This window comes from Camellia sinensis, chromosome 1, assembly GCF_055761805.1.
Source record: "Camellia sinensis isolate YWXY chromosome 1, ASM5576180v1, whole genome shotgun sequence".
Taxonomy (NCBI): Eukaryota; Viridiplantae; Streptophyta; class Magnoliopsida; order Ericales; family Theaceae; genus Camellia; species Camellia sinensis.
In genome coordinates, this window is record NC_138961.1 from 208,763,391 (window position 1) to 208,781,924 (window position 18,534).

Sequence of the window (18,534 nt, forward strand, 5' to 3'; positions counted from 1 at the left end):
TATTTTTATATTTTTATCTTTTTTCTATCACATCACCTCTCTATTTTTTTGTATATTTTTTTTAGAAAAAGACAAAAAATACACTTATTTAAGTCATCTCAAACAACCCATCCCAAACCACCCCTGAATCTGTGGTGCTACTATATTAATTAATATATATATTAATATATTAATTAGTATTATGTTAGGCCTTGTTTAGCATGATTTGAAAAAGTCAAAAAATCACTATCCTATCACATCATCTTATTTAAGTCACATCACCTCTCTAACACATCACTTCAAACTCAACCCATACCCAACTCATATTACATAAAAAATCAAAAAGTGTATTTATTTAGATCATCCCAAATTATTGATCTCATTTATTATATAAATTAATAAAAAAATAATGTTATATGTTTCAATTAATATATATACTAGTATACTAATAGATTATGTGACATCATTTGTATGGTTTTGGATATTTATAACTTATATAATAAGTTATAATAATATCATAGCACTAGTTGGTACACTACTGTGTACACTAATTGATGCATATAGCACTATCAATATCTAACACTTTTAAAATAATGTCACATCATCGATTAATATATTAATTGATACATGTCTAACTATTTCGTTTTCAGTTTTCAATTTATGTTTACAAAAATTTTAAAAACTGTCATAAAAACTTGTTGATAATTTTTTTAAATTATAAATGGTTGTCTCAATTTATAAATTTGAGAAAAAATGAGTTTACGTTGGTTTTTAAATAGAAATTTAAAATTTTGACTAACAAATTTTTTTTTTCAAATACTTTTTTTTTCTATTAATTTTTTTTTCAAATAATTTTTTTTAATTATAATGTGTATGATCACATTGTCATAAATAATAAAAAATAAATATAAACATTTTAGATCTGAACAAACATATTTTTCAGTTTATATTTTTCAAATTTTTCAAATATTTTATTCAAACCAAACGCGTTTGTAATTTATATTTTTCTAAAAATAAACAAAAATTAATTTACAAAATTTTTATAAACATAAAAGATTAAAAAAAAAAAAGAGAGTAAATATTACCAAACGCATATTCATGTTATTGAATTAGAGAAATGCCTCGTAACCATGTGCCATTTTTCAGAAAACGCAGTTATTGAATTGGGGAGTAAATTAGAATTTTCTAACAACACTTGTGAAAAAACAAACATGATTTAGACCACTAAAAAATATACCATTAATAGCATTAATGTATTGAAATTAGTAAACAAAAAAGAAAAAACAGAAAAAGAAATAAGACATAGAAAGTGAGCGGGATCCACTGCCACATTATTAGTAGTCCTTCTAATGCTTCATTTTTAGTGCTCCCAAGCATTTTTCGTGTAAAAAATCTATTTTTTTATTTTTTGTATTTTTTTTATTTTTACTGAATTTTTTTTTTAAATTTAAGCATTTTTTTTAATTTTTAGACATACTTAATATAAATATACCTGAAAAGTAAAAATTTTGTAAAAAAAACTTTTAAAAATTCACTAAATTTCAAAAATATAAAAAATATATATGAGAATTCAGTATATTTTTTATATTTTGGGCAAATTACAAACACCCCTTCGAGGTTTAGTGAAAATACAAATTCTCCCTGAAGTTTGAGAAATTACTAATTGCCCCCTGAGAGTCAAATTTTCATAACAAATTAGGAGAAATTAGGAAGAATCTGTATGAAAATAAAAATCTCAGGGGGCAATTTGTTATGAAAATATAAACCTCAGGGGGAGAGATGTAATTTCTCAAACCTCAGGAGAAATCTGTATTTTTACCAAATCTCGAGAGGGCTGTTTGTAATTTGCCCTTATATTTTTATGTATTTATTAATTTTTTAAAATATTTTTTTACAATTTTTTTTAATTTTTTCATACATATTAGTAAAAATAAATTTTAAATTTTAAAAATATTCATTAAAAATAAAAAAATCCAAAAACTAAAAAATTTAGGCCTTGTTTGGTTTGTGTTTCTCAAAAAATTTTGAGAAAATTTTTCTACAAATAAGTTTTTAAAAGTAATCAAACTAAACAAATTTTTTCAAAATTTTTTTCCAAAACTTGTTTGGTTTACAAGTTTTCCAAACAAATCTTTCTCTCATACACATCAAATCAATCACTTTTTCCAAAACTCTCTCTCAAAATAATTTTTCAAAACATCTTTTGAAAAAAAACCAAACCAAACAAATTTTTATAATTTTTATCTCAAAACATATTTTTCAAATACAAACCAAACAAACCCTTAATTTTTAAAAAATTTAATCCAAACACGCTTAACTTTTTTAAAAAAAATGTTCCGTTGGTGTTGGTACACGCGTTTCGCTAGCTAAAAAATAAAAGTAGAATAGGTCCTGTCAGATGCTACATTAATTAATTATTATTATTATATTTTGTTTAGGGTATGCTTATCACGGGTCTCATTTTGATAATCTGAACCGTTCAATATGTAGAAATCGTCATGTACTATATGTTTGTAAAAAATCACATTGATCGAATATCGATAGCTATGTGATCAAAATAGTTTTATGTCAACCATTAATTTGTTTACCGTCCAATTTTTTTAATACGAAACTGATTTGATCATATAATTATCAATATCCGATCAACGTGATTTTTTACAGGCATATAGTCGTCGACGAGTTCTACACATTGACCGTTCAGATTATCAAAACGAGACCTGTGGTGGCCTCCACGGGTTTAATAATACAGTCCAGTCCGATCCGGAGAGAAACCATACCCTTTTGTTTACTTGTGCTGTACAATTAACGAGGTAAGGCTCCGTTTGTTTTCAGAGATAGAATGGAAGGGATTCATAGTGAGGGGATTAATAGTGAGGGGATTGTTAGTGAGGGGATTGATAGTGAGGGGATTAATAATGAGGAATTGTTAAATTATTTTTATATAAAATAATAAAACAAATAAAAAAATATAAAAAATTAAACATTATATTTAAAAAAAATTCTCAATATATAAAAAATAAAAAATAAAAAATTTCTAATCCCTTCACTATTTTTCTAATACCATCTCTACCTCCTCCTTACCAATCCCCCTTCCTCCTCCTTACTAATACCAAGGGATTACTAATCCCCTCCGTATCTCTCAAAACAAACACCACATTCTCAATCCCCTCCCCACTACCAAACCCAATCCCCTCCCTATAACCCCAAACAAACGGGTCCTAAGGACTATGACGGAGCCATTGTTTGGGGAGTGAGTTTAGATTGGTTTTGAGCTAAAATAGTCCAAATAAATAAATAAAATAAGATAAATTTTTTAGTTTTGATAAGATAAAATATCACATTTAATCTATAATTATTACATTCTTTCTGTTACAAAAAAATTAAAAAATCAAAAAAATTAAAAATTCTTTACAAACCAAACTTTTTAATCCTAAATTAAAATAATCAAAAAAAATTAAAAAATCAACCCACTACCCAAACCAACCCTAATTAATATATATCCATGTTAGAGCATCCGTATCAGTCTCAGTAAATTTTGAATCAAATTATAACCCCAAATTCACTTTTGTATTTTAGCTAGTCTCTTTTTTTATATACACACTCCATCAAACTCTCTATTTTAAAATTATATTTCATTAAAATATTATTTTTATATACAGCAGGAACACAGGAGCCAGGGTGGTCGATCGGCCGGACGACCGGGCGGTCGACCGGTTAAGCAAAATTTCAGTATTTTTCTTCTTCTCATGGGACATCCTGGGGGACGACCCCAACTTTGTTCCAGTTCAGTTTTGCTGTCTACAATATTCATACAAGGAAGCTTTGCTCCAGTTCAGTAATGGTGGTATGAGAGATAGTGTTCTTGGTGGCGAGAGAAAGAAGCGCAAAAAAAAAAAATATAATAAAAAATTAATTATCCTGTGAGCAGTTCCTTGTTTCATCAGAGAAGAAACTGTAGCTTTGTCAAAATGAATAAAGCCGATAGCGACTTTGATGCATCAATATATTTACAGTTTGACTTTCTACAATAGTGTCAAAGTCGTTGTAGCAACTCTGGTACTGATGTCCTTATTGAATTGGAGAGTAAATTCCTGGTAACCACGTGCCATTGTAACGGGTACAAATATTTATAAAAAAAATGTTCCATGATGTTCCATGAGTTGTTAGACCATCTCCAACGGTGAACCAAACCCAGCATCAAATTCAAATTTTGATGAAAAACCTACTTTTTCAAGCTCCAACTGTTGCACCAGATTGATATCAAAATGAGATTTCAGCAAAAAAAGCATCAAACTGAGAACGAGACACAGATTTTACCAAATCACTGTTACTGACCGTTGAAAGAGGTACACCGGTCAACCAGCCGGTTGCCCGGCCGGTTGACCAACAGTAAAAGATTCAAACAGTTCAGTAAAAAAAGTTCAAACCGTTAAAAAAAAAAAATTGCCTAACCGGTCAACCGGCCAGTCGACCACCCCGGTTGTCCCGAAAAAGTTCAGAAAGTTCAAAAAAAAGTTCAGACAATTCGGAAAAAAAAAAATTTTACCTAACCGGTCAACCGGCCGGTCGACCACTCGGTTGTCCCGGGATAGATTTGGTAAAAGGTGAACCGTTGGAGCGAGTGGTATCAAATTTAGTGAAATGGGTCATTTTTTACTCAAATTTGGTGAAAAATTTGAGTCACCGTTGGAGATGCTCTTAAAGATGGTGAATGACTTGACATGATGATCGGCGGTAATTGAGGGGCGGTTTGATATAAGCTAAACAAGTCATCTTTTTATTTTTTAAATCACATCAATTAATATTTTTTTTTATTTTTGACATATTTTTTTAATAAAAAAATTAAAAAATACATTTATTTAAGATATTCTAAACCACTCCTGAATGAGGTGGTAGAGTTGATGGCCAGAATGGTACTGAAAGTTATGAGTGGTGACTATGGGGTCTTTTGAAAAGCAAGTAAAAAAGTTAATTTTTAACTTTTTATCCATTTTGAGTTACACCACCTTTCACATATTTTACACACAAAAGGATAAAATAGACTAAAAAATTCAAAAATTTAATTTTTTACCAACTTCTTAAAACACCACTATATTTGTTTGTACCCAAAATTTATATTTGGTATGATTGAATAAATTAGAATGAAATCTTCATTTTAATTTTACATTTTAAGCATCGTTTAAAAATAGACTATTTTAATAATTTTTTAGTTTTTTAACTAAAATATGAAGTAAAAAATTAATATGTTTGAAATGATTTTTTGATTTTTTACGAAATGATATACAAAAAGTAGAGAAAAAAGAAATCTTTTTAGTTTTTTAGTTTTTTTAGTAACTTTTTGATAACTTTTTGGTATAGATTATAAGTTTTTTAGTTTTTTTAGTAACTTTTTGATATAGATTATAGGTTTTTTAATTTTTTTAGTAACTTTTTGACTTTTAGGCTAAAACATGCATATCCCAAATGAGGCCTTATTTTCTTTATTTGGTATGTCTTATTTAAGTGAGAATAATTATTCTATTAGAATGGTTATTCTAACAAAATATGAGAATGCATATTCCTTCTTCTAACTTAAGGAATAGTCATTCCATTCTATCATGAAATTACCATAAATTTTTTTTATTATTTTTTTTTGTCGACACTTTAAAAAAATATTATTTAACTATTACCACCATTTCGTTCTTCTACCACCATATTGTCACTGCCACTGCTACTACCACTACCAACTGCCACCCTATTGTCACCACAATCACCACTACCCCTACTACCACGGTCGTCACCACAACCACCACACCACTATACTACCACTACCATACTACCGATGTCGCCACTACTACCACCACTACCACCACTATTGTTGGCCGCCACAATTACCGCCGCCACCGCAACCACAACACCACCTTAATTTGAAGATAAGTAAAAACATATATATATATATATATATTAAAAATTTTAAGTCAATTTTTTTTTTTATAATTTTTTAATAAAACCAAGTCATCTTGCTAATATTCCTTCTAGTTTGTCTAAATTTGAAAACGAGTGTAAATGAATTGTGACTTGTAACTCCAATTAAAATTGAATTTAAAAAAAAAAAAAAAAAAAAAAACATATGTACTATTGTTGTCACTATCGCGACCACTCCAACAATACAACCGCGGCCACCGCTACCACAACACTTTTACCATCATTGCTGCCATTATTACCGATGCTATTCCATCACTACCACCACCTCCACATCTATAGCGAAATTTTTTTTTTGAAGTAAATTTGTTGATTAATCTCATTTATCCAATTCAACTTAACAATATTAGTTTAAACTCATTTATTAAAGTATATGTGTTGGAATATTATTATTACTTCTTTCTTTTTTTTTCTTTTGTTTTTGACAACTAACACATTTTACCTATTGTACTTTTTTTTTTTTTTTTTTTTTTTTTTTGTTGGTTAAGAGGAGGCCCTAAGGCCAAAACACAAGAAGAAAAGCTAAGACATTGCCCCCCTAGAAGGGCCCCAATCCGCTAACTCCCAGACCAGCAAAAGTCGGACAGACTGGGCAGGGGTATGCACAACTTGCAACGCCATCGTGGCTCTCAAACCTTCCGCTGCCATTGCATCTGCGCAAACATTTGCTTCTCGAGAGCAGTTCCAATTTCTTGCCATGGGCCTCCGAATTTCCAACACAACGTTATACTCTGAATGCACTGGACTAGGATGTTCAATCGGCACAATGGCAACTTGAGCATCAGATGTAAGAGTGTTATTGTCATAAATCTTTTCACGAGTTTGTAATAATTTTATACGTGGGAATACCAACACATCTTTGTTAGACAGTTAACAAACAAATAATGATTCATATAATGTGTTTTTTTATTTTTTATTTGTCAAGAACATTATGTAAATAATATCAATGCCACCTTACTGTTTAATGCTATCTAAAATTTTCCTGTTTAATGCCACCTTACTGAGACTGTAATAATGCTATTGATGATCAATTTTTTTTTTTATTACTATATCTTGTTTACAATTTCATGCTTACCCGTTTCTAATGTTATGTGAGAAATTATATGATTAATAAAATATAATCTATATTTTAGCATTATTGCTGAAACTATATCTTGGCCTTTATGTGCACGACAATATTATTTATTCAAAATTTATTTTAAAATATTAATATGTAGTCTAAATTTATTCTGTATATAGACTCTTTATATATTAACTTAATTTTAACACCACACACTCAATTTCAAGACAAAATTTAGACCCATTTTCTTGATTAATAGATTGACTTGAGTTATGCGAATCCACTCTTTCCTTCTTTTTCTTCTTCTTCTTATTACCTTATGAATAATTATTCAGTAATTTCGGAATATAGACACATGTTATTTCATAATATTATAATTAGTGGAGAATGTAGGTAGGTACAATATTGTGTTGGATAGTTAGAGAATATGAAATAATATATTAAATAATAATTGATTAAAAAATATAGACACGTGATATTCCGAAAATATTAAATAATTTCCCCTTACCCTTACGTTCATGGTATGGTGCAAGAAAGTAATCTCACCTTTAATGAAATTTTATTCTCCATAATATATATAGTGGTCCTAAAGAAAAATGAAATGAGACCTGGTATATAACACGGAGAGCATTTCTCCTGAAACTTTCACTTCATGTGACTTTTGCTTCATTTTTATTTATTATTTTTAATTTGAATTATTATTTACTAGTATATTACCGTATTATGCATGGATATAAATAAATAATTAAAAATAATTTTTTAAATTAAAATATAAATTTTTTTTCTATAAATTCTATCTTGAAAAATAGTGATTTGTTTAGTTTCAAGGATTTTCTTATAGACCAATTAGTCCCATTGATTTTGAAAATGTAGATTTAATATATTATTTAAAAATTAGATTTATGATTATACCCTTATTTTTATTATATTTCCTTCTTTTTTTTGCATCTTTTTTGTGCTAGAAAGGTAAGATACACAACCTATGTGTATCAAATTTGAGATGAAATTTTATATGCGAATCTTTTTTATTTGGCATGACTTGCAATGTGAGATTCTTCAAACATTTCAAAAGGAGTACAAAAATTACTTGAAATATGTGATTCTTCAATTTTCAAACATTTTAAAAAGATGTGAGATTCTTCAAACATTTCAAAAGGAGTACAAAAACTTCTTAGTAAGTTTTCGACAAATATATAATTTCAAACTGTAACACTCCAATATAACACTCAAACATAACACTTTAATGTAACACTAAAAAAAAAACTCCTTGTACTTTTTTCAAATGTAACACTCCAATATAACATTCCAAAAAAAAATCTTAGGGTAACATTCTAAAGGAACACACAAAAAAACTCATTAGTGTGCTTTTTTCAAACGTAACGTTCTAATGTAACACTTCAAAAAAAGAAACATTCTTCAAACCATTCCAAAAGGAATACAAAAAAAACTCCTTAGTAAGCTTTGGACAAATGTTTAATTTCAAACAGTGAGTGTTGTATTTGAAAAAAGTACACTAATAAATTTTTTAGTTTTTTGTATGTATTGCATTGGAGTGTTACGTTTGGAATTATATTGATTGAAGTGTTACATTTGAAAAAAGTAGAGTTTTTTTTTATGTATTACATTGGAGTGTGTTACATTAGAGTGTTACGTTTGTGAAAAATACACTAAGGAGTTTTTTAGTGTGTTACATCGGACTATTACGTTATTGGAATATTACATTAGAGTATTATGTTGTTGTTCGTAATGTGATATTTGTTCCACAATTGAAGGAAAATCCAAAACCTCTATAATGTGAATTGTTTAAATGTATAATTTAACATTTGAATAAACCCACTTTTATCCTTCAAATTTAAACTCAAATGTATAAGTGACTATCATTTTATGTAATTTCTATTTTAATGAGTCCTTTGGATTCATAAGAAAAAATGAAAGACTAATCCACAAGATTACATTTTAGGATTTATTGATACTTCACCCAAAAAATTAGAGAAAATTGGTGAAAAATCTACTCTAGCAATTGTCTGAGGCATTAGGTTCAGTGATTTTTTTTTTGTTGGTGAGAGGTCCACACTTTATGAAATAGTTTGGTGAGAAGTCCTAGAGGACATTTTATTTTTAATTTTACCCTTTGACTTTTTTTATCTGTTTGACTTTCGCTGACTATCTGTTCAAATTTCCGTACATCTATTCAATTTTTTCTATCTGTTCCATTTTTTTGTGTGTTTTATCTGTCCAAATTTTTATCTATTCAATACTTTTATCTGTACAAATTTGCTATCCATATTTTATTTGTACAGTTTTTCATATCTATACAATTTTTGCAAAGCAATCAAACCAGACTTAATTCTGTCGATCTGTTGCAATCATCATCAACAACAACGATATGTTTCAAATCTAACATCATCATCAATAGAGACAAAGACATGATACACATATACATGTATATAAGTATACATACATACGCATATACACACATATACACACTCAGATATCAGATCTATTGATGATTCCTGGGATTACTTTCAAGCACATGCTTCAGACCATCATTAGTGATCCTTGGGCACTCCATCAAGCTCAAACACTATAGGTTACCTTGTGCCCTGTTAATTAATTGCAAAAGAACATCATCACTAATTCTCTGATTCAATGGTTGATCTATGTGGATGCTCCACCACAGAAAACAATCACTTCTAATAGTTGAATGCAGAGATCTGCAAACCCGTTCCACAGAAAGCAGATCCCGAACACCGAGAAAACTAAGGGCAAAAGGCAAAGCCATATGAGGAGCTTCATCATCTCTATCAGCACAACTTTTAGCAATCTCCTGTGATTGCTGACCAATAAAACTAGTAGATTCATTTTCAAAACTCAATGCAACAGTATGGTTGGCGACGGTGGACGATGGAGGAGAACGACGTGAGTTGTGAGATCTAAGTGTGAGAGAGAGAGAGACAAACAAACAGAGAGAGAGAGATTGAGAGAGAGACTCTAATCTCAAAAAGCACTATCGTGATAGAGAGAAGGGAAGTGAGGGAAGCGGGGGAGGCAGTGGTAGAGCGACCGCGAGAGAGGGAGAGGAGAGAAAATGAAGAGAGAGGAGGAGGCAACGGGAGGTAGAGAGAGAGAGAGTAGAGAGAAAGGAGGCTAAAAAATAAGTTTGTGATATACCAAAACCCAACTTATTGAAATTGACAAAAAAAAAAAAAAAAAAAAAAAAAGTATAACAAAACCCAGATTGGGAACTATTGGCCTATTTTGGAAACAAGGTTAAAAGCCAACTTATTGATTTTTTGATTTTTTTAAATCACATTATTTTTTTATTTTTTTTGCACGTTTTCTTTAAAAAAAAATAAATTAAAAAATTAACTTTTAATCTACAATTCAAAATAGGCCTTAGTGTAATTAATTCTAATTATATTACTGATCATGATATCTGTGTGTTAATAAGAAAAAGAATCGGATCCACTTGACCTTTAGATTCATCATTTGCATCTCACCGAAAGCTACAGCTACTCCAACAAGCACCCGTGCTGGGACCCGAGTTGGGGTGACCCCAACACCCTCACTTTCACGTGAGAGGCTGTGGACCAAAGAAAAAAAAAAAAAAAAAACAATTCAACCAATCACACCCCACTGAGGCTCTGGGGTCACCCTCAGTGGGGTCTGCCTCTTTTTCCGTTCAACAAGATTTAATGAAATACAAAAATTGCAAAATATGAAGAGATCCCAAATTTTAAAACAAAAATCGAATAAATAAATAAAAAAAAAAGAAGAGAAGGGACTTATAGCAAAACTATTCGACAATTGCAACAACTTACCCATTAAATAAGTTTGGATTAAGTTTGGTCATCCATTTTGAGATAAGAGTTTGAATTTGATAGACTTATTTTGAGATTGACTTTGATAATATAAATCGTTCATTTTTTAAGATTCGTTGAGTAATATATTCAAATAAAAAATAAGATAATTGGATATTACTAAGGGGTTGTTTGGAATGTCCTAAATAAGTGTATTTTTTATCTTTTTAGACTAAAAAGTTGAGAAAAAAAATATGAATGTTTGGATTAACTTTTTGACTTTTTACGAAAAAATATGTATTAAAAAACTGTATAAAAAATGTATAAGAGAAGTTATTGATAGCCGGTACAGCAGTCTGGCAGAGCAGTGGCAGATTAGGAGATAAGAAATTATTGCCTACTTCTGGGGGCTTAAATTGGCGGTGTTGTCCGGCCCTTGGGGGCCCACCACGGGTCACGTTTTGCTAATCGGAACCATTGAATGTGTAGAACTCGTCGAGTACTATATTTCTATAAAAAATCATGGTGATCGGATATCAATAACTATCTCATTTTGGTAAAAGATTTGCTGAATTCTGGATTTGAAAGTTTTGAACCTTTTAGTGGTCGGTCGACCAACCGGTTGTCCCCGGAACAAATTTGATGAAAGTGCACCGTTGGAGCGAGTGGTATCAAATTTGGTAAAATGGGTCATTTTTTACTCAAATTTGGTGAAAAATCTGATTCACCGTTGGAGATGCTCTAAAATAGGTTTAAATAAAATAAAATAGATTTTTTAGTTCTAATAAGATAAAATATCACATTTAATATATGATCATTATATTTTTTCTCTCACAAAAAAAATTAAAAAAGTCAAAAATTCTTTCAAAACTAGACTTTTTAATCCCAAGGTAAAATGGTAAAATAATGTGTGTTTGGGAGCTGGATTTTTTTGTAGGTTTTTTTAGTTGTAAAATATTATTGGAATTTTTTTTTTTTATGTTTAGAAAGATAGTTGGGCTTTTTTTTTTGTGATTGTATGTGATATTTGTGAGAGAAAAAATGAAATGATTATGATATTTGATATGATATTTTGTTTGAATATCTTTTAGTAAAAAAACAAAAAAAAAAAAAAACCAAAAACCCGCCTTCCCAAACAGTGCCATAGTTACCAAGACATTAGTTCAATAATTGCAACGTGATTGAGACCCCTCAATCATTAACCCCCACCACCCCCCTCCCACACATGTGGGGGTTGGTGATTGGAGGAGGGGAAAAAAAAAAAATTGACCAATCACAGGCCAAGGGGGTCGTGAGGGTCACATTTTGGAGGGGGTCCGGATTATTTTTGTATCATGTGATGCCGCCGTTCCTTTCCCAAACTGTCATTGTCTGATTTTACATTAAACAACTCCTTTGATTAAAATACAAATCGTCCCTTATAATTTTGAAAATTATATTTTACATTTTGAGATTTCTAATTTTATAACAAATCGTTCTCTTTTATTAATAAATCATCAAGTCAATTAATAATTTTTAATAATGTTATAAATATGTTTCAATTAATAATTTAAGTAATTTTATTATTGTATAGAGAACAATTATAAATTTCTTTTTTTTTAGTTAATTCTGTTGAATAATTTCTTTTAATAAGGGAGTATTTGTAATTTTTTAAATTACAGAAAACAATCTATACTTTAAGCAAACCGTAAAAAGTGTATTTGTAATTTACCCTAAAAAAATTTGTTTTCCCAAAGTCTAGCTTGAGATTTTAACATCTAATCAAATTGTCCCCAATAGATTAATGTACACTATGTAGGTTTTGTCCTACTTAATGTTTTTATGTTTTTGTTTTTTCTCTACGATTATGTTTTTATAATTGACAATTTCATTTGATAAAATTCATTTCAGTTGTAATTTTATTCATTTTTATATTTAGATGCGAATCAAATTCAAATTGTGCCTCTGTAAAAGAGTTTGTGATTTTGATCCTCCCCAATTGTGCCTATATTGAAGAGTTTGTGATCTTGATCTTTTCATGTTTGCTACTCTGCTGACAATATACGGGGATTAAGCTGCCCGGTCAACGCACAAGAGTCCAGGGGGCCCCATGGGGGGCTCAATGGCTGGTCCGGGGCAACGCCCAGGCAAGGTCGAGGGCAGCACCCTCGAAGCAAAAAATAAAAATGCAGTCGAAATTGTTTGATCGCTCGAGCGGCCATTTGTATGCTTGAGTAGAGAAAATGATCATTTAGTATTTTTACAGAGCGTTTGAACTTCTTAGAAGCAAGTTTTGTCGCTCAAGCAGTGAATGTTACGTTCGAGCAGTCAGCCTATATGTTTTGCATCGTCTTTACCCACACTGCTTGAGCAATGAAGTGTGCACTCGACCGATCTTCATGATTTAGTTTACTATAAAGTGCGCTATTTGCTTGTTTTAGGGTTTAAGCCGCCCAGATTTTCAGAGAGGAATAAAAAACAAAGTCTTTTATGTTGGAAGGTGCTTTATGAGTGTTTCCTTAATGATTTAAGAGTGATCAATAGATCTATGAACTTTATAGCAACATCATCAAGGGGTTTGTTTTCTTTTTATTCACAAAAGAGAGAGTGGTTCTTCAATGGATCCTGGGGAATTTGGGCCTAAAACTTTGGTGGATTCTGGAGTGACTTGTCATCGTGATTTGACATTAGTATTGTGGATTCAACATTAGGCAAGACAATTCCGAGATGAAAACGGTGGTGGAAAAGGCACATCGGAGTTGGTTCAATTCGGGCGTGAATTCGCTAGGTAATTGAAGGTAGACATGTGTAATTTTTTTTTGTCTCCTTAGTGGATTATTTTGTAGTTTTAGCCCACGATTTTTTAATCACAATTGGAGGCGCTCAAAACGTGATTTTTTACGTTCAATCAGTGTGCTGATTTGTCTTTGATTGTTTGATTGAAATTGTTATTTGTTGTTTAAAATTGAAATATAATCACAAATCAATATTTCGAAAATTTTAGATTTTTCATCCATCTATGAGTTCTTATATAGGTCTCTTTTGGAAATTAATTTAAAATCCAATTGATTAGTTTTTTGGCCTTTTCTGGTCATATTATATTTTTATTTTTTTCATAGGTTTTTCCAAAAAAAATTTTAAAAAATCAAAAAAAATAAGTTTTTAACATACTTTTCAAAATAAGTCATAGTCTAGATTTGAAAAAAATAAAATCAAGAATATAAGTTTGTTATGAGAAGTAAGAAAAAAAGTTAATTTATTAATTTTTTTGATTTTTTAAAAAATATATATATAAAAATAAAAATATAATATAAATTAATAAATCAATGAATTGATTTTTTTTTTTTAAATTCATATTCCAACAGAGGCCATAGATTTATGACAGCTATCAATATACACAATAGTTTTTTACATTTGGATCCCCTCAATCATTTAAAAAAAAAAATAAATAAATAAATAAAAGAAGAAGTTTGGATGACAACATTTAAACCGCACCCATTCTAAATTATTGATTGAAAGAGAGAGTAGCCATTTGAGGACAATTTTTTCACACGTGGACATCGATTTTTTTATTTTTTTTATTTTTTATTAATTAGACTTTGATGAGTTAAGCCCTTCGGTACAACTATATAATATTGGGGATGAGATGCCTTGCTTTGGCAACTGCAGGGTAAAAAACAAAAAAAAAAATTACTTATGTATAAGTTTTACGTCTCGTTTAGTAATATATTATTTTAATAATTTTTTAATTTTTTATAAAAATATGTGATAATATATAGTAATTTTTTAATTTTGTAACTAAAATATATAGTTGACAAATAAGACTTTAGTAGCTAAATTTATTTTTTAATAGGTCATGTAATAATTAATGATATTTTTCATCAAATACAAAAAAATACTAATTGTTAATTTTTAGTGACAGTTTAAAAATTTTATCACAAAAAATGTACTTACAAGTTTTAGCGACAATTAAAAAAAATCGTTGCAAAAAAATGTCACTAGTTTTTAACTTTTAGCAACAATTCAAAAAATTCATCATAGAAAAATGTCACTAATTATAAATTTTAGTAACAATTTATAAAAATTATGACAAAAAGTCACCGATTGTTAATTTTTAACCACATATGCAAAAAATCGTCATAAAAATTTATTTTCAGCTGTCATAATGGTTGACAGAGAGAGAGAAATCTATGTATATATTATCATTCAATAATACAATAACCAATACAATGGAAGAGGCATATATATATAGGCTGAGAAATAGTAGTTTACAAAAAAGCTAACTATGGTAGTGTATAATATGTAGTAATATAAATATATACAGTTAACATAAATATATACAGCTAACAACCCTCTCAAGCTCAAGGTAGTAATGCAAATATCAACTTGAGTTTGGAAAGTAAGGCAAAAAAGTGTCATGGAGGATAAGCCTTAGTGAAGATGTTGGTTGTCTGATCGGCAGAGAGAATAAAGATAAGGCGAACAGTGCCACTAGTGACATGATGTTGTATGAAGTGACAATTAATCTCAATATACTTTTTGCGATTATGGAAGACATCATTATGGACAATTTGAATAACACTATGATTATCACAATAGAGGTTAATCGCAATAGAATGAGAAACCCCCATATCAGAAAGAAGCCAATGAAGCCACATAAGCTCCTGAGTAATGTTAGCAACAACACGATACTTTGCCTCAGTACTAGAATGAGCAATAAGAGTTTGCTTCTTGCTACGCTAGGCAAGGAGATAATCATCCAAGAAGAAGCAGAATCTTGTAGTAGAACAGTGGTTAGTAGGATCCCCTACTCAATTTGCATCAGAAAATGAGTGTAACTGTTGTGAAGAGTGTGCTGAGTAGTAAAGACCATGAAACATAGTTCCTTTGAGATAACGGAAAATGAAAACCAGAGCATCATAGTGTGGAGAGTGAGAAGCAACCATGAAATGACTGACAATGGGAACAACATAGGCAATGTTTGGATGAGTAACTGTGAGATAGACAAGACTAGTAACTAGCTGACAATATAAAGTAATTGTAGACACCCCATTTTTGACCGTCCTCAAGACTTGGACGTCACCGTTTGAACACTCGGTGATCATCCATGTTCGTGTTCATTTTGAATTCCCGGAGGCCTCGGCCGCGGGCCCTGCCTCAGGATCTCTTAACTTGCCTGTTCTGTGCTTGGTTTTGCACCAAGGACTTGTGTTTTGTGCTTCTGAGGGTGGGAAGAGGCTTGTTAGCCATCTGTAAAACCCATCGGCCGTGGCATGATGACACCGGCCTTGCTTTTTCTGCTACCGACCAAATGTTTGGTTGGTCGGCATTTCTCTTAGGTGTATCGGCCTTTTCTTGTGGTCGGCCGACCATTTATTTGGTCGATGGACTCATTTTCTGGCCGGTATCACATTTTTGCCTTTTTCAGGCATTGTGCATGCCAGCTGTGCCAGCTAGAGTGCACGGACTTGTCCTCCATACACGTGTATGGAGGAATTTTCACCCTTTGCACCCTTTTGGTTTAGCTTCTTGGGGAAGCTTGGATCTTTGTCTTAGCTTCCTCAAGAAGCTTGGACACCTCTCTCAGCTTCCTAAAGAAGCCTTGGCCTCTTTGCCTTAGCTTCTTTAAGAAGCCTTGACCCCTTTTGTTAGTTTCTCTTGGAAGCTTAAGCCTTCATCTTGCTTTATATAAGAGGACCTTCCTCTAACTTTGAAGAGGTTCAGCAAAACCAGAGATAATACATATATATCTGATATATGGACCACTCTCTCTCTATATCCCCCTCTCTCTTTTCATTTGTGTGTGTTTGAGAGTTCAAAAGTGTGTTTTGTTCTTAGTTTTGCACTGGGACGCATAGTATTACACCAGACTTCGGTTCTTGAGGTGTTGAGAGATTGTTCTTGGAGGTTTTGAGTTGGTTTTGATCAGAAAAAGGGGCTGGACTTGCTGTTCTTCAAGTGTTCTTCAAGGGTGAGTATAGTTGCTTTATATTCCCCATTCTTGCACTAGTTTTTAACCTATCTTGCATACTGATTTAAGCTTTGTGTATAACTGAAAAAAGTCTTGTATTTTCATGCTTAAGATCTTTCATTAAGGTCTCTTTTGTGTTTGGGGTCGACCTCCCCCTCTTAGGCCTTGTTTGGCCCCTTTTGTGCCTTCTTTTGTTGAGCTTTGGAACCTTTTGTGCATTGGCCTTCTCACCACTGAAATCCAGAGGATTTTCAGTGGTGAAGAAGAGGTTTTGAGGTCTTGCATAGGAGAGGGACACCCCTCTCCCTCTGTGTCTCATTTGTTCATGTTTTTGGCTCATAAAGGTAGCATGCATGCTTAGTTGTTCTTAGCTTCATTTATGAGGTTTTTGGGTGTTATTTAGTCATATTATGCCTCTGTTTTTGGTCGGATTCATGGTCCATTACACGCATCACACACTTGCTTAGTAATCCCCTTTATTGTCATAACATGTGCCATGCATTTGCCCCTCCATGCTTGCATGTTCTAGCTTAACTTCATGAAGCTTTTGGTCATATTTCATCATGCTTGAGGTCCGTTGGGTACTAATTTGATCATATTTGCCATGTTTGGTATAGCCTCTTTGCATTTTGGCTTGTGAGCCTTGAGTGTGTAAGTCATTGGCATGCTTTAGTTGGGTTGTTTCAGTGATTTGGAATCACTTCTCATGCTATTTCAGTCCGTAATCCATGCTTGCATTCATCATCCCTTTCATGCCTTGAAGAGTTGTTCTTTTATGCCTTGAAATGGGCCATAGTGCATGCCTTTTGTTTAAGTCATTTGGGCTGCCATATCAGTGGGTTTTGGGGTGTATTTTGATGCATTGAAACTCTGTTTTTGTTTGCATAATCCATGCCATGTTGGGTTGGGGTAGGTGTAGAGTAATGCTCCCTTTTGTGGCCTTGAATCCCTCTTTGTTTTGCATCCATTTCTTAGCATGTTTTGACCATGATCTATGCATGCTTTAGTCTTGTTTTGGAGTGCCTTAGGACTGATTTAGGTCATTTTGGTCCTTTGGGGTTTGGTTGACATAGCTATGGTTTGGACCCCTTTGTTGGTTTCAAGTTTTGGTCATTCTTGCATGCCTTGCTTGCATAACATGGTTGATTTGGCATCATCCTCTATGCATTTTCAGAGTTTAACATGTTGGTCTAATGTCCATGTTTGCCATCTTTTGAGTGTTCTCGAAAGTTACCTTTTGTGCCTTAGCTTTAGGCCCATTGGTATGTATGTTTGCATGAGCATTTGTCCATCATTTGCATCATCTTTGGCCACAGTTTTGGGGCATGGCTGAGGCCTCCCATTTTAGTTTAAGTCCACCATTGCATGTTCTGACATGATGCATTACTTTGGTTTCATGCTTGTATTGTATCATCTTTGCACGTTTGCATGTTGTTTAGCTAGTTGCATTTCATATCCTAGCTTGCATGATAGGTTGCATTGCATTGTATCTCGCATGTTTGGCACATTGCATTTTGGCATGCCTTGTTAACTTAGCTTCATGTTGCATATTCGACCTATGTTGCATACTTGAGCCATGTTGCATACATGCATTACATTTTGCTTGGTTTGGGGTGTCAAACCAAGCAAGAGGGGTGAGGTGTGTTCGTACTCCAAGTGACGAAACACGTCTCAACCCTCGGTCGCCGATGCCCTTGATCTCAACATGATAGGGCATGAGGCATTCATTTGTTTTGTCGCATGCATTTACATTGATTTGCAAGCTTGGTGCCTTTGGCCATCAT